Genomic DNA, 22,984 nt, shown 5'->3' on the forward strand with positions numbered 1-22,984 from the left:
TGAAAATTTTACTTATCTTTAAACAGATGTCGGTTAAATCTAACATCCTCCATTCCTGTTATTAGCTTTGATTTAGACATGAGTAATTTAATCTTGTGCCATCAGAGTTCCTTTAGTTTCCATCTTCCCATATCATTAGCAGAATCGGGTTACCGACTAGGAAGTTTTTCGTTTACTGGCTTTGGCTTTAGGATTTCAAATGTGCAGGTAAATAATTGCATCTGAAAGGAAAATAAAATATCTTTACTACAAATGATCTCCACCTGCAAGTCATAACGTAACATGATAATTAATTTGATACAGAAATTCCCATTTTAGGATTATCCATTACCATAACTGGCATATTCAATATAATCTTTAGAGATTAATATAACAAACACTTTTGAAACGTAAATTTGACCATGCTATGATGGTCTTCAGCAATTCCACCTGAAGGAAGAACAGTGCTAATAAGCAGAGTTCGTGACAAAACAAGAATACGACAAAGTTCAGCTTGGATGATACTACGAGAATACAGCAGCAGCTATAAATAACATGAGATTGGTACTTTTATATCAACCCTCTTTAGAGAATGGTTATATTGGTGCTATTCTTGATAAAGTTACCAGTATCATCATTGCATTGGTGATATTAAATTTCAAGCATTAAGAAGGGAATAAGACCAAATGCTCACAACGAATTAGGTGAATAGATAATTAGGGGATCGAGGGACAAGGAGATTGACTCCTCGGCGAAGATTCTTGTCTGTCGCCCATCATCTCAGGCCCGTCTTCTGCTCGGATCCCATAGGAACACAGGGTATCTGGAGAATTCGTGTGCTGAACCACATGGATTTTGGCTACCACTGAGGAGATTGGATTTGTAGGAAGCCGTTGCGGACTAAATGGGCCAGAGTTAATCGGTGACCTATGAGATGTAACCACTACTGGCTGGGAGAGTGTCTCATTGAAGGAAGAGACTTGCCCCCTTCTATACCCCCTTTGGACCATGTTGTCTGAGGGAAGACTTTCTGCAGGCTATGTCGATGATCATGCCTAGGTATACCAGGCTATGATAAGGAAGCAGTGATTACTTCTCGAGATTCCCCACAATCCTCAGATCGCGGAAAAATTTGAAAAGTTTGTCTTGGTGTTGAAGAAGAGAAGCCACGGAGTGTGCTAGGATCAGCCAGTCTTCCTGGAATCTTAGGAGATAGATGTTGATACTGTAGGCCCAGGTTGACACTAGGAAAGTTGACTGTCGAAACTCGGAGACTGATATAAAACGTAGTCATGCAGTGATGACGTAACACCAAAATCCGGATGTCCGTACAGATGTTTGTATCCGCGTACATTACTAGACCAGCCATCGCACCTGAACAATTGGATGGGATGTGATGATTTGCATTCTCTTTGTAGCCAAACTGCGGATTCTCGGCCGAGTAGTTAACCTCGGTCACTTGGTAGGGTTTACGAACCACCCATGTTTATGTAAGCCCTTGCAGGAGAAAGCACTTCATTCAACCTGGATCATCTGTTCATTAGCCGGAGGTTCATGTATGTCGATCCCCAATACTCCCACGGGAGTTTGGCGAGAGGTCATGTGCTATCCTTCAACAGGATTCGCTATGGGGAGTGAAGGAGTCCTGTTAGTTGGACGGGTCATGTTGGTTGAATAAGAGATGAGTTCTTCAAAGTCCTAAGAGGGGATCACAGCCACTATGAAGTAAACGTGACTTTTGACCAAGAAAGGCGTTACCCCTATGGAAAACATCTGGCCGATGCTTCGGGCTTCACATTGCTACCACTGGCTGAGCAAACTCAGGTTAATGAAGAGCAGCATTGTCAGAGCACTAACGAACAAGACCAAGGTCAAGCTGTGGGTTTGCCATATATAGCCTTAACAGAGGAGAAACCCGAGGATGAAGGGTTGAAGTTTCCTACACAAGTCCCTAAGTAGCCTGAGCCAATGGTGATGGGGTGTAAGAGGATAGGATTCCTCGAATCTATGTTTGCTATAGTCCGTAAACGTAAGGATGAGCTGATTCAATCTCCTAAAAAAAAAGTAGGGATGAAAAAGGAATAACCAGGAGGGGTTATGTCTTATGAGACTTTTGTCCTATGCACAAGTGAAGGAGAGAGGAGATCAAAAGGAATCGTAACCAAAAACCATGTAAGGAAGCCGACGAGCTCTATAACTCATGGTGAGAAGTTGGAGAAAATAATCCTTAGAGATTATTTTTCTTGAGTCCTGTTTTGAATCACAGAGGAAGGTGCCAGGAATGAGTGATCAAAAGACTTCTACTGTGGCAACCACTGTGTAGAACTATGTTCTACCAGCCTGGTGAGGTCAGCTGGTACATTGTCATCCAATGAACATGTTGACTTGTAAGGTAGCCATATACCAAAACAAGAGACCAAAAGGTTAAGAGACATGGAACAGAGAAGGCCACCTAGTCGCTAATGCACACTGTATGTCATCCCAGTAGTAGTAGTAGTAGTAGTAGTAGTAGTAGTAGTAGTAGTAGTAGTAGTAGTAGTAGTAGTAGTAGCCCGATGAACATTTGTGAGTGAGGGATCCATGTTCATGAACGCTCACGAAAACCGGTGAGCTGATGAAGAAGTTTGCGCATCAGCACGCACGGGCCCTTTAAACCTCTGTATGACATCTTGAGTCATGTTGAGCGCTGAAGCTCATATGGAGAAGTTCTAATTGCATTGGGAATCTGTTCCCACTAAACCGTAGGTTGAAGTTCTGTGTTCTGCCGCTGTCAAGAATGCACTGATGTACTGCACACCTGTGTGTTATCATGGGCGTGAGAGCTAGTGTTGATGAGGTAATGCTAGCTCTTCCTCTGAATAAAGAGTGTAGCATGTGTCGTCTAGATGAGAAGACTCTCTAGAAGACTTGGAAAGCGATTGTTGAAGCAATAACGCTTGAGCTCTATTGTGTATGACGAGTAGAAAAAAAGGGGAGTCTCATTAGGAAGAGAAGTGTGCTTGCTTGCAGTGAAGATAGTGCTCTGAAATCCTCAGCAGAGAAGTTCTCTGTCTATCGAAGTTGGTAATCACCACCCTAAGAGCCAAGGCCTCTGAGAATCACCACTGGCAAGCGGGAGGTGCTGTTCATCAAAGGCGGAAGGCAACTTTACCTCGGAAGGGAAAGTCGCAAGCTAGGCAGTGCTGTGACACTGAATAGAGATTTCTATTGAAGTAGTTGTCATGAGCTAGCCTGCAGTGGCCTGTTGGAAACTCTGTCACGAGCTGGAGACTGGTCCCGAGCTGGTCTATGCTGCCTCATCATTCGTCTTGTTGTGCGGATGAGGACAAAAGAGCAATCACAAGTAGAGGAATCGTCAGGCGCTTAAAGCGATTGCTTGAAATTCAGGAGCCTGGAAGCAAGCTGACGGGCAATCGCAAGCTGATGGGCAATTGAGAGCCGAAGGGCAATAGCTAGCCGATGGGCAATCGCAAGCTGACAGCCGATCATGAGTTGACAGGCCATTATGAGCTGATGAGAGAATATGAGCTGACAGGCGATCATTGGCTGATGGACGATCACCAGCTTACAGGCGATTGCAAGCTGAGGGGCGATCGCGTGCTGACGGGTGATTGCAAGCTGAAGCAGGACTGGGTGAGGCAAGGAAACATGGTGGGGCGAGTCTACTAGATGAGACATGCCAGCTGGCAAGACAAGTTAGCTGAGCGAGATGACAAATTCGAAGATAATTTGTATTTTTCCTAACCATACAAACCTTAGCTATTTACAAAGGGTTATTACTTTTAGCGTAGCTGAAATGGCGAGCCATTAGAATTTAACGAGGGTGTATTACCCCCGCGCTAGTTAGCGGGGGGGTAGGGGAGTGGTAGCTAGCTACCCCTCCTCCCCCTCACACACAGGTGAATACTCACTTTCACTTAGAGGTAGGACTTGTCTTGGGGGACAGGGCTGGCGGGCAAATATGTGTAAATAGCTAAGGTTTGTATGGTTAGGAAAAATACAAATTATCTTCGAATTTGTCATTTGTTCCGTAACCGAAATACAAACCACGCTATTTACAAAGGGTGACTTATCCCTTAGGAAGGGTGGAAAGTCCCCAGCCATACTGGCTTTGGCTTTACCCGGGGACTCAGAATCCGAGTGAGTCGCACTCGAGAAAAGGAGTCCCTGCACCTCACAAGTTCCTTGCACCGCAAGGAACCATGTGGCCTACGTAAGCTTGTGTGTGAAGGAAGAAGTGTGACCCGTCTTAGGCAGTTGACCTGGAGTTCCAGAAGGAACTCTGGGTTAGGACGTTCCCAATACCACCTCGTCAGGGTATGGGGGACGCGACAGTATTGACTCAATACTCGGAACACAAGGAAGCATGGTTTACCTGCAGAGGTTCGAGGTCAGCTATGCAGAGACCAGGATGCTGCTTCCCCGTAGAGGGGATGATGAAGAAAGAAGTAAGGGCCAGACATACTTCTTTCGTTCATGCAGACTAAAACCTAATAACAATGCCCTCAACCTTCTGCTACCTGTCCAAAAGGAGCCTGAGGTTAGACCAGCTGTTGTGTAGCCACCACAGAGCGATAGAAAACGTATCGAGACTCCTGTGGGTCACGCCCTGCAGGAAGCGGGCTGCGAAGGTCATCAGACGCTTCCAGACTCCAGCTTGTAGCACCTGCGTCACAGAGTAGTATTACTCGAAGGCGAGGGACGTTGCGATGTATCCAACATCGTGCTGTAGGGCGACGTGACGGGGGAGGGTCTGAAGACAGGTCGAGATGAATGTCCTTGAGTCCGGGCTGAAGAGGTATACTGGTGACTCTCCCCCCATGTCCTCCTTGTGTTCCCAAATCGGCTGCAACTGAGGCCAAACTGCAGCTGTTCCCAGCGCTAACCTCTCGATTCCTGTACTGGCAAGAAAGAGAAGGTCTTGGGACATCAGACACAGAATGGAGACTCAAAATCTTGAATGAATCGGACCGAAGGGTCGGGACCCTCAGATTCTGAGTCTAGCCAACAACTCAGGAGCGAGCCTGAATGTTGCCTTCCCCTCTTCCTTAGAAAGGGGGGGAGTAGTAAGAGACCAAGAAGATTGCTTACACACTGGCCGTGGCCAGAGTGAGCAGAAGACCCAAGGCGGAATACAATCCGAGGCCTGTCGTAAAAGGGTCTTGAGAAGATCTCTTAAAGGACTAAAAGTCCGAGCCATGCTCCAAGTTGGAGGTCTTCCTCCGACTAGGGCAGGGACGATCGTAGCTTCGCATGAGCGAGGATAGATCCAGCGGGCAGGAAAAAGTTATTCCTTTAAGCCTGAAGGTCAGGGAAAGGCTGAGCGACAGGCTTCATTGCCAAGAGCGGAAAGGAGTTTCCTCCCGCCGAAAGGCAATAAGACCATTATTGCTGGAGAAGAGGCCTCACGGGAAGAGGTATATCTCCCACGGCACCAACCACCTTAGACTCTTCACTTTGCCTGGGAGACCCCTGTGGATGACTATCGCAGATGACGCGACCTCCGTACCGCGACTGTAGCGGGTTGTCTCTTCTAGAGGAGGAAGCGTAGTGTCTCCAGGCATGAAGCCGAAGCGACGCCCCGGTTCAGGAGAGATGTCGCAGTGTGGTTGCTTGAGTAGTCTGCGCCGTGGGAGAAGCTCTCCCGGGAGTTCCGTCAGGGGAAGCAGAGGGTCCAGAAACCGTTCTGCGCATAGTCCCAGTGGAGCTCTCCCATTGAAAGGTTGACAGACAACCTGGTTTTGTTGAGACCCATTGTCCGCAGACAAAAAGGAGGGAAGACGCAGGCGTCGAAGTTGTCCCACCATCACCGGAATGCATCTTGCCAGAGTCTCGGGGTCTGAGACTGGGGGGAAAACTAGCGGAAGCTTGAGGTTCCAAGCTGTCGCGATCAGGTCCCCCAGACCAGCACTTGCTGGTTACCCAAGGTCAAAGACCCCTAGGTACACTCCCTCTATGAGGCTCTGCTCGGATAGTCTGAGAGAAACATTCCCCTGCCTGGAATGAGAGAGCCGATGGTGGAATTGAGAGAATCTCAATCATCCCGGTATCTCTACTGCAAGATGTGAAGGTGTGAAAATGCGTCCCCTGCTGGTTAGCATGAAGTCGACACGCAACGGGGCGACTTGGCAGGAGCGGTAGGATCTGAAGAGGGGCCAGACTAAGGCCCTTAAGCCTGCCTGAATGATGGAGAGGTATCCTTCAGGTCTTGACCATAGGCCTGGACCGGAACATGCCCCCCCCCCCCCTTTTCTTTGACGAGTCCGAGAACCGCATCAAGAATGTGGGGAAAGGACGAGAATATCCACTACCATCAAGAGGCTCCATAGGTCAACACCCATTGCAGGTTTAATAGTTCCGCTGGTCCCATAGGGCCAGGGAGTCCGGTTAAACATTGCCTGAAGCCACCGGAACTTGGATCGCCCCACATGGAACTTATCCTGAGGCGACCGTTCGGACTATAAACGGGTCAATGAGGAAAGAAGAACTAGGAAACGTTCCAAGGTAGGGCTGAAAACTCTGCTTGACTGAGAACAGGTACTGCGACTCTCCTCAGTCTTGCCACAGTCAACCGAAAGGAAGGCTCGGAGGATGTGGTAACAGAATCTGGCGTCCCCAGGTGGTCACCCATCCAAGTACCGACGTTGCTTAACCTCGCTGGACGGACGAGAAGCGGGGTTTCCAACGTGGTAAGGCGGTTGACTCAATATCATGGCCAGATACTCCAGATGTTGAGGCAGAGGAAGAGAAGGCTCCAAGCAAAATACCATGAGCCTACACTCATGGTCAGCATTCGGAAGCTTTTCCCGGCGCTGAAGAAGGTCGAAACCCGAGCCTACCGGAGTTGACCAGCCCTCCAAACAGCAGAGGAGGCGGAAGTCTGCACCTGAGCGGCCAAGAGGAAGGCAGGGAGAGTTCTCTGGGGAAACAAACCTGCTATGCCACGGCGGGATAGCCACACTGCATCATAAGCAGGAATACTTGCAGTTTAGGCTGAATTCGACGAGCACCCTGGAAGATGGATGGAATGGAAACTGAAAGTACCCGTCCTTCCGATCCAGGGTTAAAGGAGTCCTGTCGCCTCGTTACCAGTCTAATCGATTCTGCTGGTCTACGCTGGCCGAAGTTTGTTCAACAAACTTGATCAGGGCTGAGAGGTCGACTATGGACATCCCCTCTCAGATCCTTCCTTACAAGAAAGGATCGACTGAGGGGGCCGGGGGTGAAGCCGTCGATGATCCTAAGGAAGACCTTCGCCTAAGGTATGGATCATTCTGCCCAACCGGGCAACTCTGCTGATGCTATGGCATAGAGGTTCAGAGACACTGAATTCGCTGACAGAGACGGCAGGCGCGATATCCTTGGCTACTCACAGAGATTGTGCGGGAATGGGCATCGGGAAGCTGTCATTCGGATGAGTAACCTTAAGCATCCTCCCAGCGAAAAAACCTGCAATCCTAGAGTTCGTGAACTCCTTTTAGGACTATGCCCCCCCGGGGGAGTCTCCCGTGCCATCTGTTCCTGACAGGAGGAAACTGCAATTGGACACCTTGTCCCAGTTGTCGTAGCCGATAACTTAGGCCGACGTGGTTGAAAGAAAAGGGAGCTGGAGCCCTGCAGAGTCTGGAAGAAAGCGCCTTGGAGGAGTGAAACCGGAAGTCGATTTACTCCGCACAGCAGATGTCTAAGTCTCTGTCCTTGGGCAAAGACAAAACTCTTCTCAAGGATGGAAGGGTGTCTGAGGTCGTTGACCTCCACAGATGAGACACCCGAAGGAAGCCTTCAGTCAGCGCGTCCAGATGGTACAACATCGAGCTTGTCCGCAAGTAGATACTTAACGACGAAAGGCCAAGGTGCCTGAGCTCGAGAGGAGGAAAGTACCCTTGATCTTCCTGTAGCTTCCTTGAACCAAACCTCGGGCCGTAACCGAGGAGGGAAAGAACCTGGTAAGCTCCCAGAGGAAGAGGTAAGCAGTCACCCCTTGTCCGATGGAGAAATCTTGAACGGAAAGCCCCCCCCGCCAAAAATCCTTCCAGGGCGGGAGAAGGAGAGAGTACTCGTGCAGGAGAGGGGACCCTCGAGACCGACCTCTTGGGAACCAACTTCGCCCTGGGGGAAGTCACCACGAAGTCCACTCCTCTCTTTCTCTTCAGCGTAGGAGAGACAGCCGCTGGTTTGTTACCCTGGCCGGTGAGTGCTGGTTTCATAACCCTCATTAACGCCCGTGCCAGCGGATCAAACCATGTCTGCTGCTCCAAGGACACAGAGTCCGAAATCCTCGCTAAGGTGAAAGGGATCGGGCGATCCTTCGGAGTGGACCCGACGGTACCTGCCTGAAAAGAAGGTGGGGAGAATGCTGTACTGACCTGTCTTCGTCCTGCACTACCAACCTGTGCTTGGATGGAGGTGATCCCGAGTGCCGTCTAGGAGCACGCGTCCCTGCTGCTACCACCGGCTGTGGAATTCGCCGCGAACTATGGTCGCGCGAGGGCGAACGGTTGCGCAAAGGCGAACAGTCGCGCAAAGGCGAAGTCGCGCAAAGGCGAACAGTCGCGCAAAGGCGAACAGTCGCGCAAAGGCGAATGGTCGCGCGGGCGCGCAGGCGAGCGATCGCGCGGGCGCGCAGGCGAGCGATCGCGCGGGCGCGCAGGCGAGCGATCGCGCGGGCGCGCAGGCGAACGATCGCGCGGGCGCGCAGGCGAACGATCGCGCGGGCGCGCAGGCGAGCGATCGCGCAGGCGAGCGATCGCGCAGGCGAGTGGGCAGGTAAATGAACACGTGTCCGAGGCGACGAACGCAAGCGATGGCGTGACGGCGAGGGATCGTGCTGCCGCGTAGGTGAAGAAGATCGCTGGCGATAATGACCGCGTGATGGTAAGCGATGGCGAGCAGCATGTGTAGGTGAGTGATCGCGTGAAAGGGTGCGATGGTGATCAGCATCCGCAGGAGGGCGATCGTTCAGGGTTGTGCGATGAGGAGCAGCATGCGTAAGCGGGCAATCGTGCAGGGTTGTGCGATGGCGAGCAGCATGCGCAGGTGAATGATCGCGTGAAAAGGTGCGATGGTGATCAGCATCCGCAGGAGGGCGATCGTTCAGGGTTGTGCGATGAGGAGCAGCATGCGTAAGCGGGCAATCGTGCAGGGTTGTGCGATGGCGAGCAGCATGCGCAGGTGAATGATCGCGTGAAAAGGTGCGATGATGATCAGCATCCGCAGGAGGGCGATCGTTCAGGGTTGTGCGATGAGGAGCAGCATGCGTAAGCGGGCAATCGTGCAGGGTTGTGCGATGGCGAGCAGCATGCGCAGGTGAATGATCGCGTGAAAAGGTGCGATGATGATCAGCATCCGCAGGAGGGCGATCGTTCAGGGTTGTGCGATGAGGAGCAGCATGCGTAAGCGGGCAATCGTGCAGGGTTGTGCGATGGCGAGCAGCATGCGCAGGTGAATGATCGCGTGAAAGGGTGCGATGGTGATCAGCATCCGCAGGAGGGCGATCGTTCAGGGTTGTGCGATGAGGAGCAGCATGCGTAATCAGCATCTGCAGTTGAGGGTCGCGCGATGGTGATCAGCATCCGTAGGTGAGCTAGTAGCTGGCGAACCATGTTCCTTCAGAAGTGTTGGAGAACGTTGGCGTGCCAGCTGTAACACACGTGGGCGATCCGGAGATCGCTGGCGAGCTGATGATCGCTGGCGAGCTGATGATCGCTGGCGAGCTGATGATCGCTGGCGAGCTGATGATCGCTGGCGAGCTGATGATCGCTGGCGAGCTGATGATCGCTGGCGAGCTGATGATCGCTGACGAGCAGAGGGCTACGCGTGGAAGCCTGCGCAAAGAAGAAATCCTTGACCCCGACCTGAACCAAAGTTCTAGATCGCGAGGGCGAACGTGGGCGCACAGGGCACGTAACAGGAACCGCAGGGAAGATCATCTTGAAAGCGCTGACGAACAGGAGAGCGCTGATGAGCAGAAGGGCGCGCAGGGAAACCCTGACACGCAAGGGAAGAACCCCCGTGGGGGCAACCCTTTGCCCCGAAGGAATCGTTGTCCGCCGGGAGACTGATGTCCGTCGGAAGACCGCTGTCCGTCGGGCAGACCGTTGTCCGTCGGGAAGACCGTTGCCCGTCGGAAGACGAGATCAGACTGCTGTCCATCTGCACCAAGGCGGAAGATCGAGAAAAAAAGGAGTGTAGGCTGCAAACGGAGATCCAAAAGGGCGCCTCAAGCACCCTTATAGGGAGATGAGAGGCCCTTACGACGAGGCGGACGGAGGGCCTTACGGCGAGGGAGGCCAACAGCAACAGCAACAGAAGAAACCTCCGAAGAGGAGTCTCTATGAGTGTACTCTCTCGCGAACGAAAGAGAAACACTTCGAGGAAGAGACTGGTCAGCCAGTGACCTAAAAGGAGCAATCCTCCGAAGAGGAGCTCCTGCAGTTGCCCAGCCCCTTGAGCGAAACTGCAGGTGCGACCGCTCAGCACCAAGAGCATAGTCGCACGAAAAAAAGGCAAGAGAAGAACCCCCCAAAAGGGGAAAAACTCAAGCCTGGACAGGAAAAACTTCCCTCGGAAGGAAAGTTATCCGCCCAAGGAGGCAAGCCTCCTGACTGTTCTAAAATGAACTGGAGAGCTGTCCGTCGACACGGGAGTACTACCAGTAGAAGGAGACACGCCCCTGACGACAATACAAGGGGGGAGGCAGCAACAGCCGAATCCCCAGGACTCAACCAGACAGCTCACACCGTTGCTATATTACAGAAACGAACTAGATCGGTAACTGTAAAAAAATAAAACAAATAATATTAGTACACATTCATTCCCCCGGGAAGGCTCCGAAGAGGAATCCCGAGGAAAAGGAACAAGAATTACACAACAGGCACGTGCCCTCACAACCACTTACACTCGCGGAAGGAGAGCTGTAACCAAAACAGAATTATAACAATTATAATTATGTAACTATGTAATTATGTAATTTAAAAATGAATGAACACTAAAGAAAAAAACGAAAACCCCGAAAGGAATCGTTCTACAAGCTGAAAAATTAACAACTACAATTAGATTCATAAACTAATTGAGACAAAATGTACGGCGTAGCAACCCCACCCACACGGGAAGGAAGCTACAAGGGCGTAGTAAAACATAGTAAAAGGGGTGAACGACCTCAAGAGAGAGAGAGAGAGAAAGACCGAAGTCAAACTCGATCGCAACCCATAAAATTAGGCCGTGGTGGCCTAACTGCCGAGGCCTCCACGTAGATATCGTACACTACACACACACATCTGAAAAGGAAACTTACTTATTTCTATACTCAAATATATATACAAACATGAAAACATGTTTACATATATATTGAGTAAAAGAAAAGTAAGCGATTAAGTAAAGACAAAACAGACAATGGCTGCCAAGCGAGGACCAAGACAGAGACGTCTGTCACAGTCCGAGCCAAAAGTGAAAGTGAGTATTCACCTGTGTGTGAGGGGGAGGAGGGGTAGCTAGCTACCACTCCCCTACCCCCCCGCTAACTAGCGCGGGGGTAATACACCCTCGTTAAATTCTAATGGCTCGCCATTTCAGCTACGCTAAAAGTAATAACCCTTTGTAAATAGCGTGGTTTGTATTTCGGTTACGGAACAAATGAGTTTTCTGTGCTAGACGAGACAGCTAGGAGAAAAGGCTGACGGACGCTGGAAGCGACAAGCTCGCAGGGGGGTAGTAACATCATCTTCATTCTTCATCGGGCAACACTCCGAGCGATTAGGAAAAGGCATGAACAAGTCCATAACCCTCTCTTAATCCCCTGTGGTGAAGAACTGGATGGCTATTAACACCTCGTTAAAGTTTTTTATAGCCTACGTCAGTTTGTGCAGGTTTCTTCTCATACGTAAAGAACGGAGGTTTGTATTCGCATAGGAGCAAATTGACGTGAAAGATAACTGTTCAATGAACATACATAGAAAAGGTTTTAGTGAGAACATGGCATTTTACTCCCCAACAGAAAACAAATCTCCATATCTGATCATAGCCTCTCGATGGTCTGGGTATATGCACCTTTATCATGATCTACATAGAGTTCTGAGTGATTAATAGTGGTACATATAGTCTACCAATCACTGACAAAACATCTATTAGCACTCCATTTTGAATGACTCAATCAAGCTTGATAAAATTATTTTTCTTCAGACCAAGAGTATCCATGTCCCTTGATTAATCCTCGAGTGGAATCAGTATGAAAACTCTGGTCGCCTGCTCTATGCCACCGTACAAATACACACCAGATAAAGGACTTCCTCAATTATACTTTTACCTTCTGAACTTTTGATTTATTCACTTGAATGTCAATGACGTGCCCCACAAATGCAGCTTAGTCTTGATAACAATTTTCTGCAATTTCCAAGCAAGGACTGCGACCCTACACACACTTAGAGTTCCTTTCTTTTACGCTGGTTACAAATACTTAAATACTTTAAACCAGTTGCCACTTTACATGAACAAAGTTATCTTTTATCTTGTTTATAACTTAAATCTATCTATATTTGATCAAAGTTCATGTTATCTAGTCATTTCTAAAGGAAATTTGAAGGAAATAATTCAATTAGTTTTTGCCTTAACCCTACATAAACACTTTCCATGAAAGTTCTTTTAACAGTAATCTTCATTGTATGGCTATAAGCCCACTGATTGACCTTAAGTCTAAATACTCATGACTTTCATCAAGCCAGCCTTAACACAGGTGAAGGGATGAATCCTTGTTGTTGGGAAAACTTGTATGGATCAGAATTCTTATCAAAACTCAAATGTTGCATCTGACTCTTTTTGGGAACAAACTTGGCATAATACAGACATAGTGGAACTGAAGAAATGGTTGTAAAAAAGGGTAAAACATTTGGGAGTTTATTCATAAAAATGATATTTTAATTATAAAATAAATTTTTGAATATACTTACCCGGTGAATATATAGCTGCAACTCTGTTGCTCGACAGACAAACTGTACAGAAAAAACTCGCCAGCGATCGCTATACAAGTTGCGGGTGTGCCCAACAGCGCCATCTGTCGACCAGATACCAAGCTCTTATGTAAACAAAGACTCAATTTTCTCCTCGTCCCACTGCGTCTCTATTGGGGAGGAAGGGAGGGTCATTTAATTTATATATTCACCGGGTAAGTATATTCAAAAATTTATTTTATAATTAAAATATCATTTTTAAATATTTAACTTAGCCGGTGAATATATAGCTGATTCACACCCAGGATGGTGGGTAGAGACCAGTAATATATGTTTACATTTTATGAGCTAAGGGTTTTTTATTTCATTTTAGAAGTTATCAAAATAACAAAAACAAAATAAATAGGTACCTGGTAAGGAAGTCAACTTGAACGATTACTCTGCCTTATAAGTACGTCTTCCTTACGGAGCCTCGCGATCCTCTTAGGATGCTGATCGACCCCTAGGAGCTGGAGTATCAAGGTTTGCAACCCATACAACAGGACCTCATCAAACCCCTAATCTAGGCGCTCTCAAGAAATGACTTTGACCACCCGCCAAATCAACCAGGATGCGAAAGGCTTCTTAGCCTTCCGGACAACCCATAAAAAACAACATTAAAAACATTTCAAGAGAAAGATTAAAAGGATATGGAATTAGGGAATTGTAGTGGTTGAGCCCTCACCCACTACTGCACTCGCTGCTACGAATGGTCCCAGTGTGTAGCAGTCCTCGTAAAGAGTCTGGACATCCTTTAGATAAAAAGACGCGAACACTGACTTGCTTCTCCAATAGGTTGCGTCCATTATACTTCGCAGAGATCTGTTTTGCTTAAAGGCCACGGAAGTTGCAACAGCTCTAACTTCGTGCGTCTTCACCTTAAGCAAAGCTTGGTCTTCCTCACTCAGATGTGAATGAGCTTCTCGTATTAACAGTCTGATAAAGTATGATAAAGCATTCTTTGACATAGGCAAAGATGGTTTCTTAACTGAACACCATAAAGCTTCAGATTGACCTCGTAAAGGTTTAGTACGCTTTAAATAGAACTTAAGAGCTCTCACAGGGCATAAGACTCTTTCTAGTTCATTGCCTACAATCTCCGATAAGCTGGGAATATCGAAAGATTTAGGCCAAGGCCGAGAAGGCAGCTCATTTTTGGCTAGAAAACCAAGTTGTAGCGAACAGGTGGCTTTTTCTGACGAAAATCCGATGTTCTTGCTGAAGGCATGAATCTCACTGACTCTTTTAGCTGAGGCTAAGCATACCAGGAAAAGAGTCTTTAGAGTGAGATCTTTCAGGGAGGCTGATTGTAGCGGCTCAAACCTGTCTGACATGAGGAATCTTAGTACCACGTCTAAATTCCAACCAGGGGTAGCCAAACGACGCTCCTTGGTGGTCTCAAAAGACTTAAGGAGGTCTTGAAGATCTTTATTGTTGGAAAGATCTAAGCCTCTATGCCGGAAGACCGATGCCAACATGCTTCTGTAGCCCTTGATAGTGGGAGCTGAAAGGGAACGACCTTTTCTCAGGTATAAGAGAAAATCAGCTATTTGAGCTACAGAGGTACTGGTCGAGGATACAGAAACTGACTTGCACCAGTCTCGGAAGACTTCCCACTTCGATTGATAGACTCTAATGGTGGATGCTCTCCTTGCTCTAGCAATCGCACTGGCTGCCTCCTTCGAAAAGCCGCTAGCTCTCGAGAGTCTTTCGATAGTCTGAAGGCAGTCAGACGAAGAGCGAGGAGGCTTTGGTGTACCTTCTTTACGTGAGGCTGACGTAGAAGGTCCACCCTTAGAGGAAGAGTTCTGGGAACGTCTACTAGCCATCGAAGTACCTCGGTGAACCATTCTCTCGCGGGCCAGAGGGGAGCAACTAGCGTCAACCTTGTCCCTTCGTGAGAGGCGAACTTCTGCAGTACCTTGTTGACAATCTTGAACGGTGGGAATGCGTAGAGATCCAGATGTGACCAATCTAGGAGGAAGGCATCTATATGTATTGCTGCTGGGTCCGGGACTGGGGAGCAATAGATTGGAAGCCTCTTGGTCAGCGAGGTTGCAAAGAGATCTATGGTAGGTTGGCCCCAAGTGGCCCAAAGTCTCTTGCACACATCCTTGTGGAGGGTCCATTCTGTTGGAATTACTTGCCCTTTCCGACTGAGACAATCTGCTATGACATTCAAGTTGCCTTGGATGAACCTCGTTACTAGGGAGATGTCTTGACCTTTTGACCAGATGAGCAGGTCCCTTGCGATCTCGTACAACGTCAGTGAGTGGGTCCCTCCTTGTTTGGAGATGTACGCCAAGGCCGTGGTGTTGTCTGAGTTTACTTCCACCACTTTGCCTCGAAGGAGAGACTTGAAGCTTTTCAAGGCCAGATGTACTGCCAACAGCTCCTTGCAGTTGATATGCATGCTCCTCTGACTCGAGTTCCACAGTCCTGATCATTCCCGACCGTCTAGTGTCGCGCCCCAGCCCACGTCCGATGCGTCCGAGAAGAGAACGTGGTTAGGAGTCTGAACAGCCAGGGGAAGACCCTCTCTTAAGTTGATATTGTCCTTCCACCAAGTCAGACAAGACTTCATCTTTTCGGAAACCGGGATCGAGACCGCTTCTGGCGTCTTGTCCTTTTTCCAGTGAAAAGCTAGATGGTATTGAAGCGGACGGAGGTGTAGTCTTCCTAGAGACACAAATTGTTCCAGGGATGATAGCGTCCCTATCAGACTCATCCACAGCCTGACTGAGCAGCGTTCCTTCTTCAGCATGTTCTGGATGAATAACAGGGCTTGACTTATTCTGGGGGCCGACGGAAAAGCCCGAAAAGCTAGACTGTGAATCTCCATCCCTAAGTACACAATAGTTTGGGATGGGACCAGTTGCGACTTTTCCAAATTGACAAGGAGTCCCAATTCCTTGGTCAGATCTAGAGTCCACTTGAGATCCTTCAGACAGCGGCGACTGGAAGAGGCTCTGAGAAGCCAGTCGTCCAAATAAAGGGAGGCTTGGATGTCCGATAAGTGGAGGAATTTGGCTACATTCCTCATCAGCCTCGTAAACACGAGAGGAGCTGTGCTTAGGCCAAAGCACAGGGCCCGAAACTGGTAGACCACATTTTCGAAAACGAATCTCAGAAAAGGTTGGGAGTCTGAGTGAATGGGGACGTGGAAGTAGGCGTCCCTTAGGTCTAGGGAGACCATCCAGTCTTCCCTTCTGACCGCTGCTAAGACTGACTTTGTGGTCTCCATGGAGAACTTCGTCTTTGTGACAAAGACATTCAGAGCACTGACGTCTAGCACCGGTCTCCACCCTCCTGTCTTCTTTGAAACCAGGAAGAGGCGGTTGTAGAATCCCGGTGATTGAAGATCCGAGACTTTGACCACCGCTCCCTTCTCTAGCAAAAGAGACACTTCCAGTTTCAGGGCTGTTCTCTTTTCTTCCTCTCTGTACCTGGGAGAGAGATCGATGGGAGACGTTGCTAGAGGGGGTTTGCGTACAAAAGGGATTTTGTACCCCTCTCTGAGCAACTTCACAGATTGTGAATCTGCGCCTCTCCTCTCCCAGGCTTGCCAGAAGTTCTTGAGTCTGGCTCCCACTGCTGTCTGAAGTTGCGGGCAGTCAGACTCTGCCCTTAGAGGACTTGGATCCTTTCCTCTTCCCTCGCTTCCCTTCGGCACGAGCACCTCCTCTGCTGGAGGCTCTGCCACGAAAGGGCGGAATGAAGCGAGACGCTGGAGTGTCAATCCTCGGTCTAGCAGTCAATGTAGGCAAAGGGGGAGCTTTGCGAGCTGAGGACGCAACTAGATCGTGAGTGTCCTTCTGCACTAACGAAGCAGCTATTTCCTTTATCAGGACTTCTGGAAATAGGCACTTGGAAAGGGGAGCAAAGAGAAGCTCAGATCTCTGGAATGGTGTAACTCCAGCGGACAGGAACGAGCAGAGAGAATCTCGCTTTTTCAGGACTCCGGACGCAAATGAGGCAGCAAGCTCATTGGACCCGTCACGGACGGCCTTGTCCATGCAGGACATAATGAGCAAAGAAGTCTCTTTATCTGTCGAAGAGATTTTTCTGCTCAGGGCTCCTAGGCACCAGTCTAAGAAGTTAAAGACTTCAAAAGCCCTAAAGATTCCTTTCATAAGGTGGTCCAGGTCCGATGATGACCAACAAATCTTTGAGCGTCTCATGGCAAGGCGGCGGGGAGAGTCTACAAGACTTGAGAAGTCGCCCTGGACAGAGGCAGGAACTCCCAAGCCGAGAACTTCTCCCGTGGCATACCAGACGCTCGATCTAGAAGAGAGTTTAGCAGGGGGAAAAGCAAATGCTGTCTTCCCTAAACTCTTCTTGGACTCTAACCAGTCTCCTATCACCCGCAAAGCTCTCTTAGACGAGCGTGCTAGGACGAGTCTAGTAAAGGCAGGTGCGGTAGAAGGCATGCCTAAAACAAACTCTGAAGGCGGAGAACGAGGAGCCACAGAAACAAACTGGTCAGGAAACAACTCTTTGAAAATAGCCAAAACTTTTCTAAAGTCCAAAGATGGTTGCGTTGACTTAGGCTCGTCCAGTTCCGATTGTTGATCATCTTGATGTGCAGCAACATCATCATCAGAAAGTTCCTCATCCGAAAACTGATGAGGAAACGGCAACGGAGTGGGTAACGTCTGGTTCGCTGAGTCCGGTCGCACTGGTGCATGCGTGACGGAGCCGGACGCAACGTCATGGAACTGCTGCACAGTCTGTGAACTGTCAACAACCATGGTAGCGCGAGGACGCACAGCGTCTACCCGAGACTGTCTAGACCGACTGGGTTGCGCAGTGGAAACCACACTGGGTTGCGGAGGTTGACGCACCGCGTCAAAACAAGTCACCTCTGATGGTTGTTGAACGTCCAGAACGTCAACAACCACCTCCGTGCGTCGCTTAACGTCAACATGCGGCTGGCAACCCACACTGGATCGCATCGGTGGAGGAACCTCCTCAACTGGTATACGTGAGAAGGTTACCTCAGCGTCAACAGGACGCACAACCGATCGCTTGGAAGGTTGTAGGCTAGGTACTGCACTCGCTGCTGATACGGCAGCAACCTTCTCCGCATGAAAGTCCTGCATCAAAGACGTAAGCTTGGACTGCATGTCTTGCAGCAAAGCCCATTTAGGGTCTACGGGAGCAGGTGCGGCGACAGACGGTGTTAGTGCCTGAAGCGGTACCGCTTTGCCTCTCTTAGGCGGTGAGCAGTCTTCAGAAGACGGCAACGAGTCCGAACTGACCCAGTGGCTACAGCCGGGACGTTGGACTTGTCCTGAAGGGACCGATTTACGTTTTAAAGGTCGTGAGACCTTGGTCCAAAGTTTCTTACGAGAAACACCTTCAGACGACGAGGTATAACTGGGCTCTCTCGCCTTACGTAGGTAGGGGCGATCTTGGGGAGATACGCCTGATACCATGGAGGGAACGTCTGTTCGCTGATTAAAGCCTCTCGAACCCATGCGTTGTGCGACATTGCTTCTCCCCTGGACTTGGGAGCTTGCAAGAGGTCCCGGACTAGGAGGACGACAGGCACGAACAGACGAACCCTCAAGCGCAACACTGTTCACAACACTATCACTTGGCACTTTAGCACTTCCCACTGCACTTTGGCACTTAAGCTCCTTAACATCCGCCATGAGCTGATTGCAGTCACTTGCAAGGGACTCAACTCTCTCCCCCAGGGCATGGATGGCACGCATCATGTCAGCCATCGAAGGTTCCTGAGTGCTAGGAGGGGGGTTAGGAACAACCACTACAGGGGAAGGAATAGGTTGTGGGGCATGAGGAGAGGAAACATCAATAGACCTAGAAGAACTTCTCCTAATTCTATCTCTCTCTAGCCTGCGTGTGTACTTTTCAAATTCGATAAAATCGAATTCCGAAAGGCCCACGCACTCCTCACACCGATCTTCCAATTGACAGGTTTTACCCCGACAATTGGAACAAACAGTGTGAGGGTCGATAGAAGCCTTCGGAAGACGCCTAGAACAGTCCCTAGCATTGCATTTTCTAAATTTGGGAACTTGTGAAGGGTCAGCCATTTTGAATTGGTCAAGGGAAAATTCCAAAAAACGATCTAAGTCATCAACAAAGAATCCGATACAAAAAAAGAGTTCAAGGATTTGTTTGAAGAAAAACCCTGCACAGCGAAAGCTCAAAACCAGAATATAGTACTTCACCAATATGATGTGAAAAACTCCAGTTTAGCAACAGCGAGTAAAGTACGTCTTGTCGACACGTCGACAGAGAGAAAATTGAGTCTTTGTTTACATTGAGCTTGGTATCTGGTCGACAGATGGCGCTGTTGGGCACACCCGCAACTTGTATAGCGATCGCTGGCGAGTTTTTTCTGTACAGTTTGTCTGTCGAGCAACAGAGTTGCAGCTATATATTCACCGGCTAAGTTAAATATTTAAAAATTCCAATTTAATTCTATTGGTTTTAATTGTTAGAAAATGATTGTATCAAGGAAAGTAAAAAAGCTCCCACAGGCAATAGCGAATAACCATGAGCAATAAGATATCATCACCTTCCCAAACATCAATATTAAACTTTGGAAACGAAATTGATAACCTTTGTATTGATTGATACAAACAAAAATAAAACCCTGTACACAACCATATCTTATGGTAAATTCTTATTTACCATCATAATTTGCCATGATATTCAATTATCATATCATTACCCTTCTTATCACATACTGTATCTATTCAAGCAAAACGGTTCAACTTCACAATATCAATACTTGTATCTAGTTATTTCACTCAGCACCACTACCTTTAGATAGAAAAAGGTAAGGTAAGGTACAGTAAGGTAAAGGTAGATTAAGTAAAGTAAGGGTAGGTTAGGTTAGCTAAGGCAAGGTAGGGTAGTAAAGCAAGCTAAGAGTAGGTATTGTAAGATATGTGTAGGGAAAATAAGGCAAGGATAGCGACAGTAAGGCAAGGATAGGGAAACTAAGGCAAGGTTAGGGAAAGTTATGGTAAATAAGGTGTAAGGGTAAGGTAAGGGCATGGTAGGTAAGGTAAAAGTAATTAAGGGTTGGTATAATATGGGCACATAAGGGTAATTATGAGGTATGATAAGAGTAGGTGAGGGTAAGCAAAGTAAGAGTATTGCAGGTAAGGTATGCATGGGTAAGCTAAGGGTAGGTGAAGTTTGGTAGTAAGTTAAGTGTTAGTAAAGCAGAGGCAAGTAAGGTAAGGACAGATAAGGGGAGGTTACGTTGGGTAGAGTAAGGTTAGGTTAGGTAAGGTTTACGGTATCCACAGTGAGGCTAAGTATGGGAAGGTAAAGACAGGTTAGGTAAAGTGATAGTAGACATCAGTAAGGTAAGGGTAGGTAATTAGGTAAGGTAAGGGTAGGTAATTAGGTAAGGTAAGGGTAGGTAATTAGGTAAGGTACTGGTAGGTAAGGTAAGGTAAGGGTAAGGTAAGGTATGGGTAAGGTAAGGTAAGGTACTGGTAGGTAAGGGTAGGTAAGGTAAGGTATGGGTAAGGTAAGGTAAGGTACTGGTAGGTAAGGGTAGGTAAGGTAAGGTAAGGTATGAGTATGTAAAATAAGATTGGGTAACTACAATATTAACAGGAGAGTATATTTTGTAAATTTTGTTTTCGTCATATTTAAAAAACAATCCAAGAGATACCCAACACGTATCTGTACTTCTAAGCCTACTCTGAGGGTAGGCCTAATCTGGCATGAAGTTGCTAGATCTCGAAAAAAAAATATAAGGTCTAGTATATAAAATAGACATCTATCAAACTAGTCTCACACCAAGAAAAACCACCACTTTAACTGTAAAATCATTTGAATATCAATAAAGTTATTACGCATTACCTTCATAGTAATGGGAAACAGAAGAATGGCACAGCACACTATTCAATATTTAACCAATCCTTGCTGCCAAAATTCCAGCAACTGTTTACCCCACAGCATCCCAAGGCTCCAAAATGGTTCCAACAATGTTTAGCCAAATTTCAGTTTTTTTTTTACTTATTTATTCCTTAATCTGAATTAACTTAACCATCAGATTTCCTTTATATTTGCACCAAATTGCTGGCATAAACTGGAACTAGAACTACCAGCTTTGAGGTTGATAGTAGCAGAATAAATTATTGTTATTGAAACATATATCGAAAGACTTCCAAAGAAGAAGCAGAGAGGTAAACACAGAATGCACAAAAATATTCTGTTTACTACATCACAACTAAAACTCTACTAAATTAATAGAAATAATAACAATCTTATTTAATAATATAATATGGCACTGACTTCATTAGTATTTTCACTACTTATATATTTATCATTCAGTTTTCTAGGCTATAGGTTGACTAAATATGATATAATGTAACTCCCGTTTTTGTGATTCTTATGAATAAAAGAATCGCCTCTCTTCTTTCGAACTCTTTTTATATATCTTTCAATAATAATAATTTACTCGACTATTATCAACAGAGAGAGAGAGAGAGAGAGAGAGAGAGAGAGAGAGAGAGAGAGAGAGAGAGAGAGAGAGAGAGAGAGAGAGAGATATTTTAGGTGGCCCTTCTTCAGACCAATATGGTCTTATATCAGTAGCTTACATATCTTGGCTCAAAGTTCTGTAGGAGGCTGAAAATAAAATAGCTTATAAGAATTAGTGTGCACCGCCTGTCCGTTCCCTATCAATAGAGAGAGAGAGAGAGAGAGAGAGAGAGAGAGAGAGAGAGAGAGAGAGAGAGAAAATAGCTGGTAGTCTTGTCCTTCGTGTGATGAGATACGATAGGTTATGTGAAGTCTGAGCTCGACATCTAGACTATGAACAATTGCCTCGTTTTTATAAAATTCACTAAGTTGATATCATTCACAAGTTTAATTGAAAATGGATAATTTGAATTTGTAAAAAAAAAAATTAGTATTAACAATAACATTAGTATTAATGATTAAAGCAATAGTATTACCTTTTCATGTTCAACTGCGAATGCTATTGTATATCACTTAAAGGTTAACATTACGAAAGAATTTTCCAATTGCAATACAAAGCGCTTGGCCACAGACACAACACATTATGTAACTGTCTTTAATCTCTTAGAAGCAAAAATTCTTTCCACATAATATTTCAGGTCAATAGCGTGTTGTTATCTGGACAACGAAATTTAGAAAAATATTTTCACCTTTCTGCAAAGATAAGAGGAAGAAAATGTCCAAGATTCTGGCTTTTGTGGCTTTCTACATTGCTTTTCTTTTTGCAGTGGAAAGAACGTAAAAGGAAAAACAATTATTTTAGCTTATTTTCTAGGATTTTTACTAGCATATGGAGTCCGTCATTAAAATAAATTAATTCAATAACATCAACTCAAATGTTACAACTTCCTATAATAAACAAGTTGAAGAAAATAATTAAAGAACGTCCAACAAATTAGAATGTTTTGGTCTACATTTTGTTTTGATTTTTGTAGGAATATATTATTTACAAAATAAAATTCTTTCCATATAACAAATCCTGATACTTAGTTTCTCTCTCTCTCTCTCTCTCTCTCTCTCTCTCTCTCTCTCTCTCTCTCTCTCTCTCTCTCTCTCTCTCACACTCTTTTAGTACCATAATCTCAGATGTATCTCCCAAATATGCAGTATGGCCAGTATATATATATATATATATATATATATATATATATATATATATATATATATATATATATATATATATACATATAAATATACACACACACACATATATATATATATATATATATATATATATATATATATATATATGCGCATATCTACACACATATTCAAACATACATATGTATACAAACACACAAAGGGGAGAGGGCTCAGCAAATATTTGGGTTGTATCTGTGCAAATACTTTTGGAAGAATTGAGTTTCTTCTGAAGTCAAACAAATGCAAAAGAGAAATCCTTTTCCGATGATAACATTGAAAGAGGATATATATATATATATATATATATATATATATATATATATATTCAAAAATGCCATATATTTTACTCCCTTAATATCTGG

The sequence above is a fragment of the Palaemon carinicauda genome, unplaced genomic scaffold (assembly GCF_036898095.1).
Source record: "Palaemon carinicauda isolate YSFRI2023 unplaced genomic scaffold, ASM3689809v2 scaffold338, whole genome shotgun sequence".
In the NCBI taxonomy this organism is placed as follows: domain Eukaryota; kingdom Metazoa; phylum Arthropoda; class Malacostraca; order Decapoda; family Palaemonidae; genus Palaemon; species Palaemon carinicauda.